This window comes from Opisthorchis viverrini, assembly GCF_000715545.1.
Source record: "Opisthorchis viverrini unplaced genomic scaffold opera_v5_157, whole genome shotgun sequence".
NCBI classification, from domain to species: domain Eukaryota; kingdom Metazoa; phylum Platyhelminthes; class Trematoda; order Opisthorchiida; family Opisthorchiidae; genus Opisthorchis; species Opisthorchis viverrini.
The window spans coordinates 225,466-235,829 of NW_008751813.1; positions in this window are offsets into that span (position 1 = coordinate 225,466).

The window sequence follows — 10,364 nt, forward strand, 5'->3', positions numbered from 1 at the left end:
AACACCGGCGAACCCCAAAATATGCTAAGGCGCGATTTCGAGCCTTATGTCGCGTTAACCGTTAAAAAAGTGCAAATCGGTGATGGTCTGTGACCTTGAAATTTCGCTCACTTAAACAAAATGTTACATACAACATGTCACCGCAAGGTGCCAATGGGTTAGATCAACTCCTCGTTAAAGGTACAATTTCGAAAACCCTACAGTTCCCGAAAAATTACTATGGGTGTGCAAATAACCGGCGGCCTTCAACTGCCTCGCATCCCGCAAAATGAGGAATAAATACTAGGAAGCTGCGCCGTTTTTGAGCTTCACCATCACATCAGTCGACATGATATTATACGCGGTGTGGTGCGCACTAGTAGTCAGTGGTACTAGTGGGCCCGTCAGAGGCACACAACGTCCAGGTCCGTGTCCCTAGCCTGCCACCTGGGTAAGGCGCCGTATCCCCGACCATCGACGGCAAGTCTTCAGTTGGACCGGCGATCCTAGGCGCGACAGGATTTGCATCTGAACAATCAACTGTTTAATGACGGTTTTGGCCTTCCTGGGTTTAGCCCCTGAAGCTTATCCACCACATAGGTCAGTTGTTCATGCAGTTCACCGAATGACGTTGGCGTGAGCGTGAGAACAATTTTGAGGGGTGTGTCCTGTTTCGGGAAATTGTACCGGCGACCGTTGGTGTATGGAGAAGCAACCTACAAAAAGAAATGTGAAGAATGTTTTTCACCAGACTAATTTTTTATTTCACCGACTAGTTTTTCACCGACTAGTCTCTATATATAATGACAGATGGATGCAGGGGAGCCATTTCGTCTGCTGGATTGGGCATTTGCATTCTCCAGCAAAGGTGTCAACCTTTCTGAGAGCATTTAGGTGTTTGCACAGGGCGCCATAAATTAGCGTAGATTTACCTCCACTTGTTTGTTCCAGCATTACGATAGTGCAGCCGTTGGGGTCACGGTCCCATGTGTCTCAAAACGAGGTAACACACATACGTAGTTATTAGACGGACAGCGTTTAGAACTTAGCTGTCGCTCTCCAAGATTTCACGGCAGCCGCAGTATTGTGGCATGTGCATCTCATATTCCCGAATAAGCCACCAGGCGTGCTACGACACCTTTTGTATGGCACGCATCAGCGTGTCTGATTGATGAACCAATTTTTTCAGGCAGCCGTTAACGATCTTCAGACGGCCGTCGGCCACATTACCAAAATGAAGCACCCCTGATTGTGCATTCACAGCCCCTTTGCACATGATGTATAACCAGTGGTCCATAAGGTAAGAGACAAATCGTGGGCCCGCGCGGCGCAGCATTTGCAGGTGTTATCGAAAATGGTGTGTCGGTATCATGATAAACAACTTGTACGTCGTTGTCCAGGCAAGCCACACGGCATAAAATGCGCCGGCTGATCGCAGTGTCTTGTCCAAAAATACACGGGTGTTATATGATACGTACATGCTTCCTGATAGCTTCTTCAGTATGAAAGTAGCACAACATTAGGTCGCGGCCTGACATTTCTGTGGCTGCCCGCATTCGTACCGCCAACTTGTACTTGACAAAAGTCTCTAATCGATACATCAATTCCTCTAATAAGCCGAACAGTTTACGAACAGTTCATAAGGACATACATAACCGGACTCACAGTGCCATACCATCCGTAGGTTTGACTCAACAGACATGGTCAATACTTTTGGCGGTAGTTGTAAATACCTTAAGTACCAAGGGCCTTGCTAATTCATCGGCGGGGTCCTGCAGATGCCCAGCTCCTATTTGGTTGGCCGTCAATTTTCCGGAACCCAATCGTACATAAGTTTGGTCTTTTTTGATAGTGTTTGAGATAATTGGTGACCAAAAGGTGGCTCCCCAACCTCCTTAGGCAAAAACCCACTGGGCAGCAGGCGCTTTACGTACTGTTTGGTTTTAGCAAGTTCATTCAGCTTTCAAGCTTCTTCGGATTTTTTGAATTTTTGTTTGTCTTACAGGCCGCTGCGTTTGTAGCACGTCCATTCGTAACGCAAAAGAGTGTCGGTGCTTCGATTACTTGATGAACACACAAATACCACGTAGTTATCCTCCATGATATCCCAGACGCTGTGAAGGATGAAAAGGATACAGCCCTTTATTTCTGCTGTCTGCTTGGAGCCGCTCCTGAAGCCCTAGCACGGCATTTCCAAAGTCGAATTCGAGCCAGTTATTTAGAAAAAAGATTAATGAGAACAAATCGCACCAAAAAGAATGGAGATGAGGGTAATTATTTTTAGTTTGAGAATAAATGCATCAAAATAATTTTTTGCGTGATAAACTTGGTACATCAGATTAGATATCAACAGCAGCAAGGTGAACTTTTCAGTGGTCTATTCTCAGGGAACGCACCATCAGTTACGGCGGCAGACGGTTTCCGGGAATAATGACTAGGTGCATGCCGTCTAGTCTAAAACCGACGTGACCCAAGATGAAAACTGAGCCCGCGGATGTCAGAACACGAATTTGTGCAGTATTAGTGCACATTGCAGTGAGGAAACCGGGCAAAATTCATCACACACTGACGGCGATTCATATAGAAAATGTGGAATCTAAATTCGATAAGCGATATGTATCATTCTGAGTAACTACAGCCGAAGCTAGAACTGAGTTGGTTAAGTCAGCATAAATGATTATATGAGGAAAACTTCATTAAAACAAATAAGCTTGTGTGGGAAAAAGGCAGTGTGGTGGTCTGGTTACCCAATAAGTTACTTCACCAGGAGTAAGTGACAGAGTAATAAAAATAATAGAGCTAGATTGAGTGTACCAAATAAAGAGGTCAGATGGAACAGACTCGCTAATAAGTGTTCTCTTTAAAATAGTTCTTCGTTGGCCCGGGCCAACGAATAAACAACGATCCAGTCAGGGTTATCCAGGGGTCCTCCGAGCAGTTCCCACATTTAATAGATTCCGAAGATAGCGTGAAGTGTTTTGATACCATAGTTAGCACACGAGACTCGCGAATGACCGGTGTAAACGCAAGTGAAATCAAGAGAGAGAGTCGAAGCACGTTATCACGTTTGTATTGCGTGAAATAGTACAAGTGCGCGTTTTTGTAGTTTTTCGTGTTCAAACAGAAAGCGGTTATGAATTTGACAAAGTGCTTAATGTTATAATGTTATAAAGGTACAAAACACCGCAGCAGCAAACCTGGAAACAAAGCGCGAAGGCTACGGTTGCGTGGAGGCTAGTCTAGCGGTACGCCAAGCAGACAGAGCACGGTTTACGAGTATAGACAGTGAACGCGGGACGTGTTTATTTAACACACTGAATTGATGTTGCAGCGCCGTGACTGATTTAGGCCACCAGGTCTGGCGGTCGTGACTGATCTCCCAGGGCGCTTCGAATGTGCGGACTCTCCGGGTTCTACCCAAACACGGCTCAAACAGACCTTGTGTGCTTCCTGGTGTGTTCCTTCGTTATATTCCACAAGCATTAAAATAGTGAAGACTGGACAGTACGAATTCGGCTTTGCTTAGGATTATCATACTTCTCTTAGTCACTTCCGTTAGAACAGACAGCGAGTTCCAAATAGAAGCGTGTATGGGGAAGATAACCGAACTAATGCATGAACGTTTGTTTGCCTGTAAGTCAATTTGTTTTGCCTGTGGCTCTCTAGATGCACTCTTGAAGAAAGACATGAAGGAATATGAAAAATGTACTTTCCTTGATGACCAGAGAAGTATGATTTCGCTTTAGAGCAAAACGGAAAACTGCGAGACTCTCGGATGCATTTTTTCCATTCGGGTCTAGGATGCATCTGGTCTGCCCGAAGAATTGGTCTATGTGGGAGAATTGATACCCCTTGCACGGATTTTTTGTTATTTCTCTAGTTTGACGCAAGGTGCCCCGCATCAAAATAGGCTTTTCAACTTCAAACCTCCTCCGGTGCCTAACCGCCGTAACACCAAAAGTAAGCACGAGGGCTGACATACCGCTAGGTTGCTCAGCCTAGACAGGGGAAGTCAAGGGTTGGAGGTAGGGTGTGAACCTTGGGTCTCTCTGTTGGTAAACTGGAGCTCTAACCACTGGGACATCTTGTTTAAGGCGCTCAAGGTCCCACAGATGTACCATTATGAAACATTTTCGAAGCGCATGGAAACCTCTAGTAACATATGGAAACGGGATCGGGTGGCGGTGTCTTTCACTCTAACGAATTATTTTCGCTGCACCGTATTGCACTGTGTGATAAAGATGTCTCTTTCACCTCAGCGAACCATTTTCTTTGGACATTCGTCCTCTGAAAAGCAGCAGCTCCCAAAAATTTTCTCCGGAATCGAAGGTGAGCCAGTGAAAGGTGGAACGGATGGTGAGGATTGCAGCACGTCACCATTCACGGGGCGCGTTTTTCTGGTCCACCCGCTGCTTATTTCAAACGACCCGCTTCTGGCCACTAGAGCTTTCCTTGGTATTGCCCGTTTGAGGTGAAAATAATGGTCTTCCAACTTAGGATTTAGATTCTAGTTTTTGCATAGGGCTCTTGGTTGGTTTTGCATACATGGTGAGCAACAAATTAGAAAAAATAAATTACAACAATCGCAGCAACCCATGTTGTCCATATTTCGTCCGGAGAAAACCCGATAAATGTCACTGTCTTACTTGGTCAGGAGGCTATTACAAAGCTAAGTAGCCTTTTTTCACTTGTGACATCCAGGGGAACGGAAGCCACTGAGCGCCAGGACAGAAACAGACCCTGGTAGCTCTGTCATAAGCCTCAGTTTTGCATATCAATCGGTGAATCTGTGAAACGATCTACCTGTGCACTGATCTGAGGACTTTAATCCAAATTTGGCACTTTGTTGGCCTTGAAAAATGGTTGGCATATCGGTCACCTTGCCGCTTGCTCAGTTTTTTCATAGGTTATTATGGTCTTGGAAGGAAGGATTGTACGTCTATTTTGAGTGAGTTCTTGTCAGGCCACCTGTAGGCTAAAAACTTTGGGTTTTCATGGGAAAATAAAAGAACGCTGTGAATTTGTAGTCTGCAGCCATTTAAGCTTTGTACAGGCCTCCCAGTTGCCAGGCCAACTCAACAAACTTAGAGGACAATGTTAGAGCAAACCTGCTTAAGATAAAAGTGTGATAGACTGCACAAAAGTGTCAAACCTTCTCCCTGCTCATTCCCTGAATGATCAAATATTCTTAGCTTGTAAAATGTCCCTTACCTACTCAGCTTCTTCCACCGACTTTGACTCCAGGTTAAGACTCATTTTTTCCTCTCGACAGTTCTTCATTAACTTACCTGCATTTCAGATGCATAGTAGTTTGGGCCGCCACAGAAGCTGACTGAGACAAGTAGACTGCGCAGAGCCACAATTATTAATCCAAGCATACACAGCTAGCGTGTCCAATCGTTCAGTCGAGAGGCAAAGATCGAGCTCAAACAGCGGACCTTCTGTTCAGTAAATTCGCACTCTGACCACTTGAGCCATCTCGCTCCCAGTGCGACCAAATATTTTGCAACAACCGGATTTTAGCGAACAAAAGACAGTGAATCGCTAGCAATGATACTAAAAAGAATTGTTCAAATGGGGGAGGTGGGAAGTGAGCAATGCTTTACACTCGCACTTCATACATTACAGTTTGATTAGGCTATAAATCAATGATACTAAAAGAATTGTTGAAATGGGGGAGGTGGGAAGTGAGCAATGCTTTACACTCGCACTTCATACATTACAGTTTGATTAGGCTATAAATTAGGGTATTTGCAATCACAGGTTTTGAATGAAGGTGAAGATGTGTGCCTCCTGGTTGGTGTCCTGTGCATGATATTATAAAGTGCATAACATCGCATAATTCTTCAACACCCAGCTAACTTCGTTTCGGAGAGCACAACTGATTCATAACTCGATGGGATTGTTAGAGTAGAGAGTTGGAAGTGGGTTGTTGAGATAAATTTTGTGGCTAACCTTCTCCAGTGTATGGAATCTCGATGCATCTCTCCCATTCCACTAATGTCTTGGGTGTCTCGTTTGGAATATGTGCTGATCAGAAACCGTGTTTTATATCGCGTCCAACTTGGACCCTGTCTTGCCTCCATCGAATCTGTATGAACGAGGACAATGTAACGTTGCATTGTAGGTCAGTTCTTTTATGCAGGGAGCCACCAGGTCGATAACTTCTGCCCCGACTCCACCTGAGTAGTGTTTTTTGTCGGATATCTCAGATGCATCTCAGATGTGACGGAACGAAGAGGTAGTAGGATGCCTTACAGTAGCCACTGTTTTCACGTTGGAGGGCGCCTTTCCACATAGTGTGGCTGCTTCCCATTGGTGAATCATCCGGGAAGTCCGATTCCGGAGAACCCATTTGACTGTCAATTTTATCACCTGCCTGAAGTGACAAAACATTTAATTTGCAGGCTGGTAGACCGTTCAATTTATACGTGGGTACCATACGTTACAAACCACAGCATTTGAAAAGTGGTTAGAGAGTTCCCCCGACTACTTAGTAAAATGCGGTATCAAACTGAGCTTTGAGGAAAATGGCACCGGTAACTCTGTTTCAGAGCACGCAAACAAACCGTAAACTAATACACAAAATCTGGAAGCAACTCGAACAAAACCAATTCCAAGCAGTTTCAAACAAAAACCATGAAGGACAATCTCTTGATGATGACGAGAGGACTGTGTTTAACATCCCTGGAATCAATCTGGGACCGTTGTCAGACCCCTTTAACTATGTTAAACTGAATCATATGGACAGCAAAGATAGGCGCGTACTTCTGAGTTCCGTTTTCGCACTAGTAAGTGTAGTAACAGTCGCCTAGCTGTAACACCCTTTTAGCGCCTACCTGGAGAGAAAGCACGGGGGCTGCGACACATCCAGCTTGCCCAGGCCCAAACCCGAGGAGTCGTGATAACGGGACTGGGTCCGAATCAGTGAGTTCGTGTCACCACCACTAAGCCAGCTCAAGCTACCACTTTCCAGCCACATGTTTCAAAATCCCCATGTGTTCACATTGGAAACCGAGTCAGCCGCAGAGTATAAGCTGCACTCATCCTTTTTGAAACAACGAGTATTGTACAAAATTCCTTCTAAGAATCATGTAAACGTAGAAACGGCCCTCGGTGAACAGGGAGAGCGGACGAACGTGCTACCACTATTCCGCTAGCGCACGTTGCACGTCCTGACAAGCGGGCCAATCGATCGTCACAACCAGGACAGTTACTGGGTCGTAGTATCGATGATGTGTCGGGCATACTAATCACATCGCTCAAGTGAGAACACGTTCACCCGTTCAGACCTGAGAATTCAGATGCGCCCAAAGTGCGCTGGTGGAATAGTGGTAACACGTTCACCTCGCATGTCAGGTGTCCGGAGTTCAAACCCCGGCACGGCCATTGGATATGCACTGCTGGTGAGCTCTAACAACAGCGAAACTCCAGTGCTTCCCCCCCTTTGGTGTGGATTCACATGAATAATTGCGCCAGGACAGGAGGACGACTGTTCAAAACGGGAGTGATGTGAGACTGAACAATACACCTCCCGCAAAAAAACCATCACATGCGTGAGCAAATTTATCTGCCAATTCACCTGGCTTGCCTGAAATCACTAGATTTGATCGCATTAAACCTCGCGGCAGAATAAGTAAAGTTATTTTAAGTGCCTTGCCCACGGCCTAAAGCTGTCCCTTTGATTTGGTGGTACGGCTTTAGCGCTTCGATGATCTGGTTGAAACGCAGTTCCTTAGGATTCAACCACTCCAGGCAGACCAACGAATTCAGCGTAATGGAGACAAGCGAGTCCCCATCCCGTGGAGAGGTTTACGTTTCGAAGTAGACTGGAGGTAAAGTTGCACTGTATTGTGCAATAGGAAGGCGAAGGCAGTGTGCATCCTCTTGGTGACCAGTCCGTGAAAACAGAGATGCTGCTTTCCCCAGATGAAGGATGAACTAGAAACCGCACGGTCCGATCATTCAACGTTTGACCATGACCGCCTACGTATTTTTAAATAAGGTCGAAATACCTAAGGGTCTGGTGCTGTTCCGATGGTATCTGCTGTGCGCAGCCGCTTTAGTTATACTTTACCTCACGTGCCATCGGGCCAGGTCAGCTCGTTCTTGCTAAATGCGGCAGACTATTGAGCCATTGGTTGCTAAAATTGTTTCGCATGGAAACCCTATCAACGGCACCATCGTGGTCTAGAAATTTGCCTCAGATGCCAGGGAAGGGTCCAGAAGGGTCCGGGGAAGGCCCCGGTGTTTAGTCAAAGGCTCAATGTGGGCACCTCAACTGAGCCCCCTTTTTCGCTGGTTAGTACCATTCGTTCTTGGAACGTGTCACTTACCAGCGTATTTCACGTGTTTTCTATTTTAAACTGAAAGTGGTACCTATACAAAAACATCCAAAGGAAAGCTTTGACGTTGATGAGCTCCAGATTAGTGTGGTTAAATCTTACGAAGCTGTATTTGCGTTGGGTGCTATCGGCCCAGTCTTGATTGCCTTTGCAAAGCAGGTCCTATGCTGTAAAACGGGGCCAACAAAATCTTACTATCCGGTTAGAACATATACTTTAGCAATCGTTTTAAAAACAAAGTCGACGGATGAACCTATTCGTGTTGCCTCTATCACTTGTCACTCCGTTGTCGGACCACGTTCGTACCCGGGATATTCTGTCGCAGGATAGAACATCGCTCAGGGCATGCGGTGAACCCTCCCTACGTCTGAGACGGAACCTCGAATCCACCAGACATCATGTTGTTTTGAGAACCAGCCTGTGTGGCGTTGAATGTTGCCTCACCTTGTAGAAGTTTAGTGATTCAGTCATTAGTTGGTTTTAACGAGCGAAAAACTGCTTGAGTTATTTTGTATTCGTTACCCGAGGTCGCCCGGCGCAACATATTTGAATGGTCTGGGATAAAATGAAAACATTTTACGAGTGACAATCGTACATGGCAAGATAAATGTACATCACTCTCGTTACACAAAATTGGAAAAACACCCTTGCCTCGTATTTCAGATGTGCGGAGTCCAAACTGCTGCACGTGCAAGGATATGCACTGCAGATGAGCCCTAATAAGAGCAAAACTCGGGTCCAGAGCTTCCCCTACCCTTTGGTGTGGACTCGCAAGAATGATAGCGCCAGGAAAGCAGAAAGACTTCAAACGACAGCCACGTGAGCGCGAAGTCCACCAAATCCGCAACCAACTACAACTAATCCAAAATGATTCGAAATTTCACCTGTGCAACAAGCCTAAGGAGTTAACGCGAAACCGAAATGTTTAACATTACTAGGTCGATATCAACGTCAGAAGACATCATCATCGACAGTATGACATCAGCGTTCAGGATCGATGCTTCGCTGTCGTGCAACCGTGATTTAATTAAAGCCTTATTGTGAAGAAAAGAATAAATGTGGACGGGGAAGGGACTTAGTGCTGGCTTACTACAATCGTTCTGAAGTGCACACACCTGCAAACACTCATTCAGGCGGTCTGGATAGAAACTGACAACAATGAAGTGCACCTGCAAACACTCATTCAGGCGGTCTGGATAGAAACTGACAACAAGATCGCCACTGACCTTGGTTAGAATCCATATCTTGCTTGCACTCCAACTAGGCGCTGAGGATCACGCGGTCATTATTCTGGAAGGTGAGTAGCACCGAAAACACTCAAGCGTTTCGAGATTTCTTTCATAATCCTCTACCAGGTCAGGGGTTGGTCACCTCATTACTTCCGCCACTCCGAGTTGGGCATCGGAAACCGCACCCGCTTCGGCAAAAGATCGCTAGGCATACGCAACACATCTCCCAACTCATGCAGCTTCAGGTGCTGGACGCCTTCTTCAGTGGAAGTACCCGTTGCACAACCGAAAACTCGCTTTCCAATCTTCTCGTTACCGTTAGGCCGACACCAACCCACACGTCCTATGGTTCTGAAACAACGATTGTCGAACACCTGAAGACGTCTCAGTTCCGCTGCCCGAATAGGCCAAGTCTCATAGCCATACAACAAAACAGCTTGCACTGTAGCTTCGTACACACGTCCCTCGAGATTCAGAGATACACCACTCTGGCGACATAGGTGTCTCAAATTAGCAAACGAGGCCCGAGCCTTGCAGATTCGTGCATTCACCTCATCTGTCACACTACAGTCGGAACTAATACAACTTCCAAGATACGTAAAACGCTCCGCAACTTTAGGTGCTTCTCCATGGGTTCAGTGACTGCATGTCCACGAGCATGACCTTACAGTTTGTGGGTGCAAAGCGCATACCAAAGGACAGGATAACTGTCCTGCCAGCCGGGTCGTCTTACTGCATACGTCAAAAGACAATTGGTGGACAAAGTTTCACAGGCTGCTAAAGATGACAAAGCGAATAAAAATGAATTTGA